An 18,397-nucleotide genomic window follows, 5' to 3' on the forward strand; every position below is an offset into this window, starting at 1 on the left:
GTCGTTTTGTCTTTTTGGTTTGACAAATTTCAGGATGTAAGGCTCTTGTTCCTCATCTATACACTTCTTCATCGGCGTGGAAGGCTCAATTTCCATGTCGCCAACCAAACATAATGTAGAAAAATGTTTAGAATGAGGACCAACAAGACCCAACTCTAAAATTGCATTACTTTTTGACATCCTCACTTTTGTACACTTCTTCAACATTGGCATCATCAACAAAGATCTAATCAAATGGTTGGAATTCCTCTATATGCTCCACACGCTGGCCACTATCCAAGATCATATGTAGTTAGGCATCAGACGCCTTAACCTTTTATTCAATTGAGCTTGCAGGTCATGGATATCTGAGCCAAATTGGTCTATCTCTTGTCCGAGCTTTGTTCTTTCTTCCATGAAGTATGTCATGTCACTTGTAATTTCATCAAGATATTCCCTCCATACCTCTAATCGCTGAGATCGAATCAATAGCCAAGTATCACTCACAAAAGCCACCTTGTGAAAATCACTTGAGAGACTAGAACAACACTTAGGACGCTCTTTCCACTGGCCACCACACTAGTTACAAAAGTTCCAATCATAGAATTTAGAACGGCCACACATCACATCCTGTATGGTCCAAATTTTAGAACAATTTTCCCATAAGTGGGGTCCTCCACAAAGTGCACAAAAATCATTAAAACATGAATACCCAACATTCGATAAATTTTCGTTCCAAGATGCCATGTCAAGAAGACTACTAGACTATTAAACAAACAAAAAAAAAAATGAATAGACAAAAAGAAAAGTATAATCTAGATAAACAATTAATTTCTAAGTCCCCGGAAACGGCGCCAAAAACTTGTTGATCCCAAACGCACACGCAAGTATACGTGGTCGTACAAGTAATATAGGATTTAAAGTCTTAATATCGTACTCACAGGGACTTATGATTAACTATTTACTAAAATCAAACTAATGCTAATTATCTAAACAAGAAATAAAATCCAAATTTATATTTACAAAAAATTATATTTATAAACTAACCAAAAATAAAAGAAAGCAAATAATGAACTTCAACCAAGAAAGAGAAAAATTTTAAAGGAGAAGAGATAGATCTAGGGCTATGACCACTAACGATCCAGTTGAGTCTTCAAATCGTTCCACCTATGGGTTACTAGTTGACGGGTTAATTATAACTTTATGAGTATCTTCCGAGTTGCTCATGAGCCTGTAGATGCTAATATAACGCCTATATTCCTATGATCGCCAGAGGTAACAAGAATGCAATTACTTCTTCGTATTCAACTAAGCAAGGCTAAGGGGTATATTCCTATCCTCAGTAGCGAAACGATTAATCAAACAAGCTCTATTTGTTCTTATTACGCATGCAAATTCTCTATCCCTAGTTCAATTCACGCGCCACAGATGGTGCTCAACTATTTCGTCAAATAATCAAACAATTAAGACAAAAAACAAATAAATAACCCAAAGATGGAAATCAATAGATATAAACAATAATCAAACATCAACTTTCATGTTTGAGCCAAAACCCTAGAACTAAAGAGTTTAGCTCCACATAGACATAGAGGAAAAAATAACAAATCATCCTAATAAAAACGTAAAAACTAGTACTACAGATAAGAGAAGGCAAAACTTTGTAGCTACGGCCTCCACGGCTGCTCCAAGCTCTCTCTAGGTCCAAAGTTCTATCAAAATCGTGTAGGATATCTTTTTATAGGGTACCAACAGACCCGGGCTTTTAAAAATCAAATCCAACTCAGACCAGGAAAAATAGCGGGTTTGCGGCACCTGTGCGTCGCGCAGGTGGCGCACAAAGCCAAAATATATTCAGAGGCCAATATTCGTGTGGCACCATTGTGTCGCAAGCTGATGATCACGAATTTCCAAAGTTTTGGTCCATTTTTGTTTTCACGTCAGCTGCCAGGTAGTACTTCTCCTTATTTCAATTGTTTCATCTCTTTAATATATTCACTCATCATTCAATAATTGGCCAATCATTACTCTAATAAAACAATCATTAAGCCCATTAACTTGATGTGTGTCACGTGCAGTGTTTTAAAAGGCGGGGGCGTAAGGTGGGGCGTTTTGCATACGCCTCGACGAGGCGTAAGCCTCGAGGCACGGGGCGTAAGCTCATGGGTATTTAATTTTTAGTATTTCTTAAAATAATATAATTACAATAAATATTTTTAAATAGGTAAAATTACATAAAAAATAAAAGAAAACTGTAAATAAATGAAATACATACATATATATATATATATATATATATATATATATATATATATATATATATATGTATGTATGTATGTATGTATGTATGTATATGTGTGTGAGAGCGCGCGCGCGCTTGATCCTCACAAAAAAATGATCAAAGCAATCCATTATACACCGCTTATAGCTTGTAATTATATATAACATAATTTTACAAGTATAAACAATACAATGAAATAAAAGCTATTATGAAATGCAAAACAATTCTAACATTTTAACTTTCAAACACGGAAAAAAACACAGTTTCTTAAAACACTATTACTATCATACTATTCATTTTATCTCCCTATAAGCAAATAATCAATAAAATTTATCAATATTACAATTAAAACATAACTTCTTCATGAAAAAAAAAAAATCTATGATAATTCTGATACATAGGACTTATGACCAATGACAAGTGAAAATGTACAATTCCGCTATGTGTTTTTTTTTTTTTAAATTAAGTGATATTCACCCTCACGACGTTCTCAAATAGTAAATATCCAATACTACGACTTGTTATATGAGTTACACCCAACCTTCTATTTCAATAGATGAAAAACTATTAAGTATCATTATTTTGTTAAACAATTACGAGGGTGAATGATTTTAATTAAGGAATTTAAAATATAATTTGTGTAAGAGCTTTTAGGCGAGCCCTGAGTGTTGGGCGTTAGGCGTGTTTAGGGCGTACGGTTGGGCGCTTAGGGCGTAAGCCTCATAGGAACTAAGCCCCGCATGTTAGCCCCAGGGCGTTTTGCCACTGCCCTGCCCCGAGGCGAGCCTCGGGGCGAGTCTTGACACTGCCTTTTAAAACAATGGTCACGTGTCGTCAAAGTTCAAACGCGACCTCTTCTATTCCTTTTTTCCTTTCTTGTTCTTCCACATTTTATTCAATTTTGCTCCAAATCTCTTCATCTTCACACATCTTTATTCCTACATAATAAAATATAATATTAAGCACCAAGAAATGTAATTTGTACTCAAAAGACAATTAAAAGTACTAAAATGTGAGGCAAACAATGAATAAATATATGCATTTTAGGGCGAACATCAGTAATACCATGTATGAGAAATAATTTATAATTATGTGAGTAATAAAAATGAGCAAATTGTGATCCCTAAGATGGGTTATGTTGACTTAATTAAGCTAAATTGATAGAGTTCAATTGCGAATTATTCACATTGATACTTATTATTTAAGTGTTGAAGGTGTTTAAAGTATTTTGCGGAGTGAGGTTGAAGTAAGTTATCATATACCTCATTTTAAAGTGTTTTAATGAAAAAATGCATGTCTTTAGGCCTAACAAAATTGTTTTGAACGTCAGTATATCCCCTTAGAGCGAGCAAGTCATGCTATCCAGTTTTTGGATAAAAGAATACTTTTGCGCTGTTTTATTGACCATGCATATTATGTCTATATTTAATGTTATATATAAAAGATATGCTTAAATGTTAAAGATAACACATGCATGTCATGTGAAGTGCTTATGATATGTTTCAAGAGAATGTTTACGAGATACTCATGATATTTCAAGTTAGAGTTCATTATGTTTACTTTATCCCATACTTATTAGGTTGTTTTCAGGTTTATGACTTATCTCGACCACCATCGTGTACACATGGTGTATTTTAGATGTTAGTGATTAGAGTTACTCTCCAATTAAAGTAAAATTATGTTCAGTAAAATTTCTTACTTGAATGCACAATTTTCCAAGATATGTGTTGAATGCATGCTGCTCTCCATAAATGGGTGTAATGAAACGTTTATGGTATTTTACTATTGTTGCAGTACCCTATATATCAAATATTTCGCTTAAATCTTAGACGATAAAGCCAATGATGGTTATGGACGAATACAATTTTTTATGAAATTGTACTCAGTCCCTCCACGGGCATTATTGTTGTGGTCTACTGCATGCTGAGCAGTTGCTATTGGAGTGGAGGTATGTGCTAGGTTTTTTACTTACAAGGAGATCTAGTTATGTACAAGGTTTTTTATTTAGTGGGTCGGTTTTAAATGATGGAGCTGGTTTAAAAAATTAAAACAGGTTAATTTAGGGGATTTGGGAATTTCCGTCAAGATAGAGGTATATTTGAAAACTTTAATGACGGAAAGGATATTTTTTTACCCAAATCCGTAACAGAGGATATTTTTATCTATTATAACAAAGTAGATGGGTATGTTCGACTCTTTTCCCTATATTTATGTTATGTTGATATTTATCACTTTATTCCGTACCTAGGATTTAGCTATGAGCCTAAGTTATATTTTTCAATTATGATAATGTTATTAAGATAAATGCTTTAATTAATTAAATACCATGAATGTTTATGTTATGTTAAAGAAATTAATGTTTTGAAAATACGTTGACAGGTCTATGAAGTTCACTCGATGTTCAAATACAAATAATGTTCCTCCAAACTTGGGGTATGGCAAATTTGATATCACAGCACTAGGTTTAAGGTATGTCTTAGTGACTCATGGAACTGTGTTTAGTAGAATCTCAATTATGAATATGTTGCCCATCGCACTTATAATTAGGAGGCTACAAGAATATTTTGGAATTGTTTCACTTCATTCATATTATTCGAGATGGTGCAATTAGAACCCATTTTAGGAAAGAATTAGGATTGACATGTGCGACTGTGTATTCTAAGAAGATGTACACACACTATTAGTGAATGCTAATAGAGTTTTCTGGTGAAAACGGATAATCACTTAGAGAGTTGTATTTAATGGGTTTAAAGACGAGTAGGTTGTATCCAATCCCGGAAACTCTCCTTTCGGGGTCAAGGTTAGTGATTGCAAGAGTTAGACTGAATGAACTGAGCTTAAGAAATGATAAAAACAAGCAAGATAAATATATGTTCAAACGTAAATGATGAGTCTGGATATGTATTACTTCAAAAGGAAAAATAGGAGATATGTTACAACAGATGGAGTGAAGATGCCTTTAGCTTACATGATAAGCTATCCATATAGAAACCAAAGCAAGACTTTACAACCCTTACGGGCGACTGATGTGACCCGACTATACACCCACGTGTTGTTCTGCCACGACACTCTAATCGCGATTCATTGATATGACCTGACACTACTAAAAAACTGCAAAAAATCGATGGACAAAAAACCGACAGACTGCGTCGCTTTGAAAAACCAATGGAAAACCGACTCACTGCGTCGATTTTTTGCATTTCTATTTTTTTAAATTATTTTAATTAGAAAACCGACGGACGACGTCGATTTTTTTGGCAGAATTTTGAAAATATATTTCCGCCAAAAAAAACCGACATCCCACATCGGTTTGATTAAAAAATAATAATAATAATTAATATAAAATCGACGGACAATGTCGGTTTTATTTTTAAAAATATTTTAAATAATTTTCAATTCATTTTGTTTTTTTTAAAAAATAATAAACAATTTTTTTTAAGAAACCGACGGACGGGGTCGGTTTCTTTTTTTATTGGGTCAAAATCTGGTCAACAGACGGAAAAAACCGACGGACAAGGTCGGTTTTGTCCGTCGGTTTTTTTTTTTTTTTAACAAAATGGGCAGACGGGTTCATTTCCCATTTCCTCTCCTCTTCCCAAACAAAACTCCCCATTCCCTAAAACCCTACCCCTCCCCCCCTCCGCCCAGCCTAGCCGCCGCCTAGCCCCGCCGCCTGCGCAGCCCGCCCCCACCTACCCCAGACCCATTTTTAACTTAATAAACTGAGGTTAGTTTCTTTTAAATTAGGGCTTTTAAAATTCTTTCAATTTTAGTTTTATTTATAGATTTTAGGCCTAATGTTAGTCTATTTAGCTTTGCTAAACATCATTTGCAATGTTATTAATGTTGAATTTGTGAAAAAATGTAAACTTTATTTGACTAATTTACTTCTCTCTCTTTTTTTTTTTTTTTTTTGCTTGAGATTGTGCTATATTTTATGTTCTTTGTCAATGTATTTGTGTAAGCTTAGTTATCATTGTTTGTAATATTATTGATGTTGAATATGTGCAAAAATGTATACTTTAATTATTTGACTAGTTTTTTTTTTTGGTTGGATTGTGCTTTTTGTTAGAATCCATAAGTTATTAGAGTTGTTATTGATCATTCCAAATTAGAATTGGTTGAGATTGTGCTTTTCAAAGTTAGAATTGTTAAGTTATAGTATTTCTATAACCTCAAAACTAAATTGTAGACTTTATTTCACTAGATTTACTTTTCAATTTTTAGAATTGATTGGGATTGTACTTTTCAAAGTTATAATTATTAAGTTATGTTAGAATTACTAAGTTATAATATCTCTATAACCCCAAAACTAAAATGTAGACTTTATTTGACTAGATTTACTTTTCAATTTTTAGAATTAAAGTTAGAACCCATAAGTTATTAAAGTTAGAATTGTTATTGAGAATTCAAAGTTAGAATTGGTTGGGATTGTGCTTTTCCAAGTTATATTAAAGTTAGAATCTATAAGTTATTAAAGTTAGAATTGTTATTGAGAATTCAAAGTTAGAATTAGTAAGTATTGTGGTTTCTTAAATTATTGATATTCAATTTGTGAAAAAATGTAAACTTTATTTGTTAGTTTACTTTTCATGTATATATATATATATATATATTTGCCTGCGATTGTGCTATTTTTTATGTTCACTGACAATGTATTTGTGTTAGCTTAGTTAGAATTGGTTGTGATTGTGCTTTTCCAAGTTATGTTAAAGTGAGAATCCATAAATTATTAAAGTTAGAATTGTTATTGAGAATTCAAAGTTAGAAGTGGTTGGGATTGTGTTTTCTTAAGTTATATTTTAAGTTAGAATTCTTAAGTTATAATATATTCTATAACCTCAATAATTTGTGGGTATATTTTTGTAGATGGATCGTATGTGGATGTATAATGTGAATAATAGTAATCGTGTGGGTGTACATGATGAATTTGTTGAAGGTTTTGATGGGTTTATCACACATGCAATGTCACTTCACCCTTTTCAAAATGAAGGGGTAATTAGGTGTCCTTGTTCTCATTGCCGGTGTATGTAAGTATTTGAAACCGGAAGCGGTTAGGGTGGTCATTTATATAGTCGTGGGTTTAAGCAGAAATATTATGTTTGGACTGATCATGGAGAGACTGATGGGGTCAATGGTATATTTTATAATATGGTTGTTGGTGAAAGTAGTGTATTGCAGGAATATAGTCATGTCCAATATGATAGAGTTAAGGATATGGTTAATGATGCTTTTGGCGTACAGTCTGGGTTTGAACCTGAGAAAAATTTTGAGGAACCTCCTAATGAAGAAGCAATGCGCTTCTATCAAGAATTAGAAGAGGCTAGTCGTCCACTTTGGGTAGGGAGTTAGTATTCTAAGTTGTCTGTTGCAGTAAGAATGATTAACATCAAATCAGATTGGACTGTTGCTGAAGCTGCTATGGACTCAATGATTAAGCTTGTAGGGGAACTAATTAGTCCAGAATTCGACATACCTAAGAGTTACAATGAAGCAAAGAGATTGGTTTCCAAATTAGGATTGTCGTATGATAGAATTCATTGTTGTCCAAACGGTTGTATGTTGTTCTATAAGCAAGATGCTGATTTAAATGAATGTAAATTATATGGACATGCGCGTTATAAGCGGACACCTAGTAGGAAGATGGTTCCAATTAAGGCGATGCAATATTTACCTATTATACCTAGGTTAAAGAGGTTGTTTTCATCGCCGAGTTCTGCTCCTCACATGAGATGGCACAGTGAAAATAGAAGGCCACCTAGTGTTATGCGTCATCCATCGGATGGAGAATCGTGGAAACATTTTGATAGAACTTATCCTAATTTTGCTAGTGAACCAAGAAGCATTCGTTTGGTTTTGTGTGCGGATGGTTTCACACCATACTCCGTTTTGGCTGCACCCTATTCTTGTTGGCCTGTATTTCTTACTCCATATAATCTACCGCTTGAGATGTGTATGACAAGTCCCTATATATTCCTAAATTGTGTTATCCCTGGTCCTCGTAGTCCAAAAGTTTTGATTGATGTCTATCATCAACCTTTGATTGATGAGTTAAAACAATTATGGTGTGAAGGTGTAGTGACATATGATGTATCAACTAAGAGCAATTTCACGTTGCGTGCTTTTTTGATGTGGACTATTAACGATTTTCCTGCGTATGGGATGTTGTCTGGTTGGATGACTGCTGGAAAGCTTGCTTGTCCTCATTATATGGAAAATAGTAAAGCTTTCACTTTAAAACATGGCCACAAAAATTCATGGTTTGATTGTCATCGTTAGTTCTTGCCTATGGATCACCAATTCAGGAAAATGAAACAAGCATTTAGAAAGAATAAAACTGAAAATGATCCCCCATCTTGAACATTGTCAGGAGAAGAAATTTGGGGCAGGGTTTGTCACTTGCCTAAGGTCACAAAAGTTACCCCTTATAAACTACCTGGTTATAGTGTTGAACATAATTGGACTAAACAAAGCATATTCTGGGAGTTACCATATTGGAAGGATAATCTTCTACGGCATAATCTTGATGTGATGCATATTGAAAAAAATTACTTTGATAATTTGTTCAACACTGTTATGGATCTTAAAGGCAAGACAAAAGATAACCCAAAAGCTAGATTGGACCTAAAGGAATATTGTAGGCGCCCTGAATTGAACTTGCAAGAGTTAGCTAATAATGAAGTGTTCAAGCCCAAGGCTAGTTTTTCATTCACTTTGGAGGAGAAACGAGAGATTTGTCAATGGGTTAAGAATTTGCGGATGCCAGAGGGGTATGCGTCTAATTTTGACAAGCGTGCTAATATGAATGAAGGAAAATTGATTGGTATGAAAAGTCATGATTGCTATGTTTTCATGGAAACTTTGATTCCTATTGCATTTAGCCACCTACCGGAAAGAATATGGAAACCAATCACAGAGATAAGTTTGTTCTTTAAGGATTTATGTTCTAACACTTTGACGGTAGAAAACCTTCAAAAAATGGAACAGAATATGCCAGTCATTACAACTAAGCTCGAGAAGATCTTTCCATGTGGGTTTTTTGATGTGATGGAACATCTTCCCATTCATCTTGTACAAGAGGCACGCCTTCGAGGCCCGATTCAAACTAGGTAGATGTATCATTTCGAGAGGTAAGGAACCAAACTTACTACCTCTTTTTTTAATGTATTTTGTTAACTAATTACTGTTCCTATTGATATTAAACATGTGCAGGACCATTGGCAAATAAAAAATTGGCTAAGAAGAGATCTAAGATTGAAGGATCTATTTGCGAAGCGTATCTTACAAAGGAAACAGCGCATTTTTGTTCATATTATTTCGGAGAGCAAGTGTCATGTATGAGAAATAGGCCCAACCGTAATGATGAGGGTGGGGTTGATCCTTGTTACGCCCGATTTTGAACGGGTTCAAGGTAGTTTGCAACTTCCCGGTTATTCTAACTGGTTTAAACGGGTTAGAGTCGCCACCTTATTTTTAAGGAAAAACATGAAACCTATATGTGTTTGTGTGTCTACTCCATTTTTAGTCCACGAAACATATGAGATTCTAGATAAGAGTTTTATTTACCTCGAGGGGAAGGTGTTAAGCATCCCTCAGAGTCTGTCCGAAAACAGTCCTTAAACTTAGTTTAACTGAACACTAGAGGGGGATTATCTATCTGTTTATCATTGTTATTACATGTTTTCAAAATGTTACGACTTCATGAAAAGCTACACTAGGTGATAATATAATAAGTATATACAGTGTATATAAATGTATTTATATCAAGTATCAAGTATTCATAAAGAATGTATAGTAAAAAAGAACATATAAAAGAGTATAAAGAGAATGTACCTCGTAAGTATAAAAATATATCTGTTAATACAAAGAGTGTATATATATGTTAGTGTAAAGAATGTATAACTAAATTAAGAATATATATATAAAAAAATGTAAGATTATCTAAAAATAAATATATCAAGGATATAAAGAATGGGCGTCTATGTATATTAAAAGAATGTATGTATATTAAACATATAAAGAACATATTTCAAGTGTAACAGAGTGTACGTCAAACCTAAAATGTATAAAGAATTGTATAACTAGGTATATTAGTGCATAAAGAATGTAAAAATAATTTACGAATATTCATTGGTGTAAAGATTTTATACAACGAAATTATTCAGAAAGGTGAAGTTTATTTGACTTGTTTCTACCGTTGAGTGAAAAAGAGTGTTTGTTTAATGAATATCCTATCAAAAGAATAAGGAACAAAATAATTGTAACAAGTATTGGTAAAAAAAAATAAAAAAATATAAGGAATTGTGGATAAAAAATGAGTGAAAATGTGTAATGCATCTAAAGAATAAAAGATTTGTAAAGGGACAACTTAATATTTGCCTAGCGTCAAAATGTGGATTTAACTTAACTAAAATATATATTAGTGTACACGAAACAATATAAAATGTAAGTTGTATTAAGAGTGTATGAAGAATATAAAATAAAGGATGGACTAGTATTTTTGCCTAATCGTCAAAAGTGTGAATTTATTTAACAAAGTATTTATACCAAGTCAATTTAATCTAGTTATGAAAGTATTGACGGCCTAAGTCTTGCCTAAAGCGAATGACAATTAAATTTAACAAACAAGGCGACAAGTAAATAAATATATCAATCCGTCATTCCAAAAATAAAGTTTCCACTATACTATGAGTTTATGTTTTGTACAGTTATAAAAAAAATGTGAAAAGTAAATACAAACAGTGATTCGATGAAGTCTTTGGGTTCCTTCCGAGTGTCGTCTTCGGGATGTATCTCCGGGTACCTGTATAAACACTTAGTAAAAGTGTTAGTAAGAGAATAAATAACTATCGAATGAATTAAAGAAATAATGAATAAACTTGAAATAAAAAACCCGTCTTTTGTACATGGGAGGCCTTGGAAATCGACGGAAATTTCTTCATCGGCCATTTGGGTTTAGTATTCCCCCAAATGATAAGAAGGGTAAAAATGTCAACAATAGTCCTGTTGGCCGTCGGAGCAGTATTTTCCGGGCACAAAATCTAACAGTTATTTAGTAAAAAGAATGCAAAAAATAGTTTTCTACCTTAACCCTAGTCAAACAAGAAGTGTAGAAAATAGTAGTAGGATCTTACAAAATTATACCTTTCATTAAAAGTATTTCACATTATACCAAAAACATGTTAGCTGCACCGATACATACATTATTCGTGACAATTTAAAGCCTGTAGAGCACAACCCAAAATATTAGAAACTAGTGAATTCGACCGCGCTTTGCGTGGTAGTCAAAAACCTAAATAATCTTTTATTAATACTTGAATGTTGAAACAATTAAACAAATATCTTCAAGTCCAAATATATCATTTTAAGTTCTAATCCATTTTGTTATTAACATATCATTTTATATTTCTGTCTACTTTTTATCATTTAAGGATATTTTGTTTTTAGTGATGTTTGACCCGATTTGTAGTGAAACTATGCCCTTTTCCTCCAGTTCTTCCTGTTTTAATTTCTTCTTTCTTACTTGTCTACCTATTCATTTTTTACTAAAATATCAAATCTTCCTTTTGTTTCTTAATCCTTTTGCTTCTTACGCTCTTAACTTTCAAGTAATTTAAGTAGGTAATTAAAGAGATCCAAAAGCATAATAAAGATAGGAAAGAAAAAAGACTCAAACGTATTGAAAATTCTTTTTGACTCATGAATTGTTTCATAACGTATAAACAAAAAATTATATAATCTAACAATTACAGTAACACATGCATTAAAAATGTACCCGTTAAAAAAAAATGAACCCGAAAAAGAAGTGTTGATAGCTCCCCACAATCAACAATCAATTGAAAAGCCAGGACGGAATGAGAATATCAGTAGACATTTGCAAGCAAACAACCTGCAGCCAAAGAGAACAAAAAAAAAAAAGCAAAGAAAATTGACCCAAAAAAGAGTAAAGTGGCACAAATTGGCTCAGTAGACATTTGCAAGCAAACAACCGATTTTAATGGATGTTTTGCGGTCAGATCCAAAACTTTAAAGCAGAAAAAATTCCTTTTTGGGCCATAAATAGTGGTGTCAGTGACAAAAAAAAAGGAGAGGGGGTGACGTTGGTTGTTGGCTGCTAGGGGTGTCGTTGACGGTGATGAAAAAGAGAGGCAGTGGTCGCGGTGGGAGTTGTGGCGGCTTGTTGTTGGCTGCTCCGGTTCACCGGAGCTAAAAGCTCCTCGCCGGAGGAGCGAAGAAGACGAAGAGGGGGAGAAAGAGAGCGGTGATGTCGTTGTGATGTTGGGGTGTTGTTTGGTTGCTCCGGTTCATCGGAGCTTGAAGCTCCTCACCGGAGCAGTGACGAGGACAAAAGGGGGCCGGTGGTGTGGTGGTTTGCGGTGGAGTGGGTGAGAGAGAGAACGAGACAAAGTGGTGGGGCAATGGGGTCGCTGGAGCAGTGGTGGTTATGGGTTGTTTGGTGGTGGAGATATGGTTGGAGGTGGTTACGGGTTGTTTGGTGCTGGAGATATGGTTACACGCTCTTTAACGAATCAGCCCCCCCCCCCCCCCCCCCTAAAAAAAAACGTTAATTTTAAGCACGTCGAGCCAAAATTAGGTGTCAACAATCCTAACTACCCACCATTGTCCATCTTTAATCAACCAGGACGAGGTTCTAAAAAGCCTCCAAAACGAACCCTGAGTAGTATGGAGAGGCAATCAGCTGTGGCACATGTTTTTCTCAATTGCCCTGAAATTCAAGTATATATTCGGTGAGTGTCCAATTATGTTATTGAATTAAATGGGTAACTGATAAGGGTGAAACTAATTAAAATCTTGCATATGTCGAACAATTACTTCGTAGAACTTGAGGGCGATGAAGCCATATATTCTAAGTTTTGCCATTGGCTATACGATTTTGTAAGTGTGGAAATTCATTGCATAATTTCAATTAAATGTAGGCTACATAAAAGTTATTGAATTTTAATTTTCCTCCTTATTATATAGGTTTATCATACAGGAGAACTATTCCCAATTTGTGAAAGATATAGCTCTTGGACTAGGCAATGAAGTTAACACAATGAAAAAGTACATTGTTAATGGCTACAAGTTTCAAATCGAAGAAGTTTATCAATATAAGAAGACGAATAATAGTGGAGTGTGCATTAAAGGCGATGCTGATGGTAGCGGTGTAACTGTTGATTATTACGGTGTGCTGTAGGAGATCATACAACTTAAGTATCTAGGTTACCCTAAGAAGAAGATAACATTATTTCGGTGCAAGTGGTTTGATCCAAGACAAAAAGGTACAAGGGTGAATCGTCAACATAACGTAATCGAATTCAAACACACAATACAATACAATCGCTATGATCCCTTTATAATTGCACAAAATGCTAAGCAACTGTATTATGCTCCATATCCTTTGCGTAGGGATAAGCCTGATTGGTGGGTGGTTGTAAAGACTAAGCCTGTGGGGAGGATTGAGGTCGATAATGCATTAGATGTGGCGTATCAAAATGATGTACCAGTTGTTCATCAAACGGTTGGCACAGAGTTAGAAAATAGTCTGGAACATCCTCAACACATATTAGAAGAAGTTGATAAAGATGATGTAACTATCATAGAAAATGTTGAGGAAGAATCAACCGATGGACCTGAAACAAGCGATGAGGAAGAATCATCTGATGAAAATGAAACAAGAGAGGATGAGTGGGAGGATGACTAGTTGCATGTTAGTTTATTCTATACTTGATAATAACACAATTCTATACTTGTTAAATTTTTATTCTAACGTTATTAACTTTCTGTATGCTGATATCATTAGGTGGTAGTGATCAAGGTAGAGGTAGAAGTAGAGGTAGAGCTGGAGGTACTAGTAAGAGAGAAGATAAGAGACCTATAGATCCTACAACTACTAGTAGCCAGTCCATTCCCTCCGCCTCACATATGCAGTCTACTCCACCTCCTTTTTTTTATGCCTAGCTCTTCTATGCAGGCCTAGTCTGGTCAGTGGGTCTTTCAGCCGGCACCACCTCAGCCGGCATCATTTACCCATTCTACTTTTATACCTACACCTATGTATTGCCCACCACGTGGCAGATCTCCTAGCACATCAGCCACTTTGTCTCCTTCTCCTTCTCCAAGTGGTACACCTCCTAGTGTATCTAATTTGCGCATTAGAGATAGCAGCTCTGAGCCCGAGTCACTGCCATCCAGCCAGTCTCAGACCCATCTTCATCCTCCTGCACCTGCACCTGCACCTACACCTGCACCTGTACCTGCACCTGCACCTGTACCGGTTCCTGTACAGGCACTGGTATATCATGGTTTACAGCCGGGAGATAGAGATTCGATCGGTTGGATTTTTATCGTGCCTGGGGGAGCTAGGTAAGATTGTCTTTTACTAGTTTTCCTAAAGTTTTTCCATCTTAATCTTATATGCGTTAAATTTTTTAACTACAGGTACTATCCAGATCACGAAACTATAAAAGCCTTGCTGGATGTTGTTCGGAGGCTTTATGGCGATCAGTTTTATACTTCATGGGGTGAAATCCCATATGATACTCGACATGCTATGTTTAGAGAGTTTAACATATGCATCTTATTATACATTTCATAACTTGAATTTACTTTTATCTAAATTATCTAACATTAGCTATTTGATTTGCAGATGTATTGTACATGGGATCCAATGGACAATGATAGGGTTGCTGCAAACTTTGAGAGGAAGGGGAGTACAAGGTTGTCTGATTGGTTTTCGAGCGCTAGAAGGTATACGAGGATGCCCCAATGGCTAAACGCCGAACAGTGGGACAAACTTAAGGCATATTGGCGAACTCCTGAGTTTATCGCCAAGTCTGAGCAGGCAAAGGCTGCCCGTGCATCCCAGAAAGGTGGTTCTTTGCACACTACGGTTGCAAGAAGTCAAGGGCACGTGGCCAGGACAATGGTAAGTAATTTTGTACTTTTAAAGTTACCTACGATCAATATATCATTATTGAGTTATTAATTTTATCTTTAACATTTTTTTTTGTAGAAAAAAGCTACGGGGCAGATGCTGACTCAGGATCAGCTATTCCTAAAGACCTACACAAAAAAGAAAAAGCAAGAGTCGGATCCGACCGTATGGGTTGAGGATAGGGCTCGTGATTCCTATGTAAGTGATAATTTTATTATTTAAGTAATTATATATAAGTTTCATTATGACATATTCGTTATATACTAAGTTTTATTTTTGAGTATACAGACGCAATTTATGGATGATGTGAACCAGTACAACCAAACTCAGCCTGAGCAGCCGAGCCGCCCTCCACCGGAATTAGAGATAGATTTTTGGTGTAGAGCAGTTGGGGGAGTACAAAAGGGTAGAGCGTACGGTCTAGGCCGAAGGAATAACTTAAGTCGCCTTCGGTCAGGATTACGAGGTGAAGAGTCTTCTCGACAACCGAGGGAGTTGATGGTGTTTAGGTCGCAGCTATGGCGCAACAAATTGCTGAACTTAATAGGAAATTAGCTGAGACTGAGGCAAAAAGAGTTGAGGAAAGTAACTCCATGAAAGCGAACCTTGAATCGCTCATGGCACAAGTTAAAAGACACATTGCATGTGGATAGTTTGGTGTGACCCCTCCCCCCCCCCCCCCCCCCCCTCCAACCCAGAAGATGATGATGCAGATGATGATGACGGTGATTACGTAGCTCGGACACCGGATGATCACTTGTAGTAGTTTGGATTTAATAATGGACTTATGTTTTATGGACTTATGTTAAAACTAGTTAATGGTACTTTTGGTTGGACATTTAAATATTTTTGAACTATGAAGGTCTATTTAGATCGTATTTGATGTGTTTAGGTAGTGTTTGATGTATTTTATTATTACTTACGGTGATTTTATGTGTTGTAGCTCTTTTAGAATTGATTTAGAGCATTTTAATGCTAGTTTTGAGCAGTTTTTGGTATTGATTTTGGTACTGGTTTTTGTGCAGGTGTGGCTGCAGAAAATGCAGCAATTGCATGCAGGAAATTTTCTAGAAAACCGATGCAGTCCGTCGGTTTCTGGAAATTAATTTTGGAAATTTTCCAGAAAATCAACGGAAAACCGATTCAGTCCGTCGGTTTTCTGGAAATTAGTTCTTAAAATTTTCGAGTAAACTGACGCACTCTGTCAGTCACTGCGTCGGTTTTTTCATAAATTTTATATTGTTTTTATTTAAGATAAAAAATCAGAAATTAAAAAAACTGAGTCAGTCCGTCGATTTTTTTAATTTTTTTTTTAAATTATTGGATAAAAATCGACAGACCACGTAAGCGACGCAGTCCGTCGCAAAAAACCGACGCGGTCCGTCGGTTTTCAAAAAGCGAGGCTATGTAAACTGGCGGACTGTAAAAGGTCGATTTACCGTCGGTTTCATTGAAAAAGCCAACGCGGTCCGTCGATTGTTTTGGTCGGTTTTTGGCAGTTTTTTAGTAGTGTGAGTAGGTGGAAGTGGGTGCCAGCTATGGAGGCATTCCCGACCTCTTCGAATTCCCGATTTTACCCAACACAGATAGTCCCCCCTGTTATACCCCGTATTTTTGAACGTCGGATTATTCGTAAGCTAATCGACGTAAGTTTAAGGACGGGATTATTTTTGGATATGAAATAAGAACTTTTAATTCTCAATTTTAATTAGTACATGAATTGCTTATAAATTTTATTTAGTGTAGAAATATTATTGGAGATTACGGACTAATTAATTATGATTAGATTATTAAGTAGGGATTAGTGATTAATTAAGTTAATTATATCTTGTGGGCCCCACCCGTTTTTAAATTAAAAAAAAAGTGATTACTCATTGGTGGGACACATGTCAAGGTAAGTGGACACATGTCCTATGGCTAGGAAGCATATATGAATTCACAAATTGTGAATCATGCCTAAGCCGTGCACTTTATTTTGTGCACAATTCAATTGAAAAAATAAAATAAAAGAGAGAGCATAGCCATGGCTTCTGCTCACGGCCAGCCATGGTAAAAAAAAATCTTTTTTTGTTTGCTTTGATTTAATTCCAAGGCGATTTACAAGTCCAAGGAGGTGATAGCAACATTGGTATTGAATTGAGGAAAAAGAAATAGCGAAATTGGAACAAATAAGCGTAGAATTTCCTCCGATTAAATTAAGGTAAGATTTTCTCATTTTATGGTATAATTGTATTGATGATGTTGAAATGGAAAGATTAAAATTAGATTCGATGAAATTGGAAGTAAGAAATTGCATGAATCCGTTGATATTAGGAGTTGTGGTTGTTATATGCAATTGTTGAGTTGAGAGGATTAAAAGTATGGTTCATGTTCGTATGTTGTTGTTCGTGTTGTTGTCGTGTTGTCGTTGATGTGGATTCTAAATTTGGAAGAAGGGAGTGTATAACGTATCGTATACAAAACGTATGTTGGTTTGTTTAGTGTATAATCTTAAATGTTAATGATTTGGATTGGAAAGGGATTAAGAAAGGTTGTTGAGTTGTTTATGGGTTGGATTGTAAGGATTCTATATGAATATTGCTATTGCTGTCATCGTTGGTATTGCTGTGATAACAGGAGGTTAATTGGAAGTTCGGGTTAGGCGAGTTATAAAGGGGAAATGCTGTCCGATTTCCGTTAAGTTCTTAACTAATAAAAATCCTAATCAAGAAAGTATGAATTGAAGAATGGTTCCTATAGGTAATTGGTTGCAGATTGAAAAGCTAGAAAGTATAGTTTACTAACGACAACGTTACTTTCTTATTAAATAGGCTAAAGGGGCGACGAAGCGAACGTGATTACGATTAACCTTCAACAGGTATGTAAAGTTAACCCTTCTTTCTTTTTGGCATGATCTTTATGAAACGAACAGACGATGTGTATATGATTCCAAAGAAGTTCCTATTCTTAGAGCCACTAGGATGGCTAATGTTCTTGATTTCCAAAAGCTATTTCATTATGTCTTGATACGTGTATATGATTCCAGAAGTTCTATTTGGATATAATCCATAGTGATATTCGAAAGGTACTTGATATGACTATTGTCTTGATTTTCAAATGATAGTTCGTTTTGATTATTCTATTGAGTCTCAAATATGATTTAATTTGCATATGGTTGCTCACTACTCTACTCGTGCATGCCTCAACATATCTTTCACTGAGTC

This window comes from Lycium barbarum, chromosome 10, assembly GCF_019175385.1.
Source record: "Lycium barbarum isolate Lr01 chromosome 10, ASM1917538v2, whole genome shotgun sequence".
Classification (NCBI taxonomy): Eukaryota; Viridiplantae; Streptophyta; class Magnoliopsida; order Solanales; family Solanaceae; genus Lycium; species Lycium barbarum.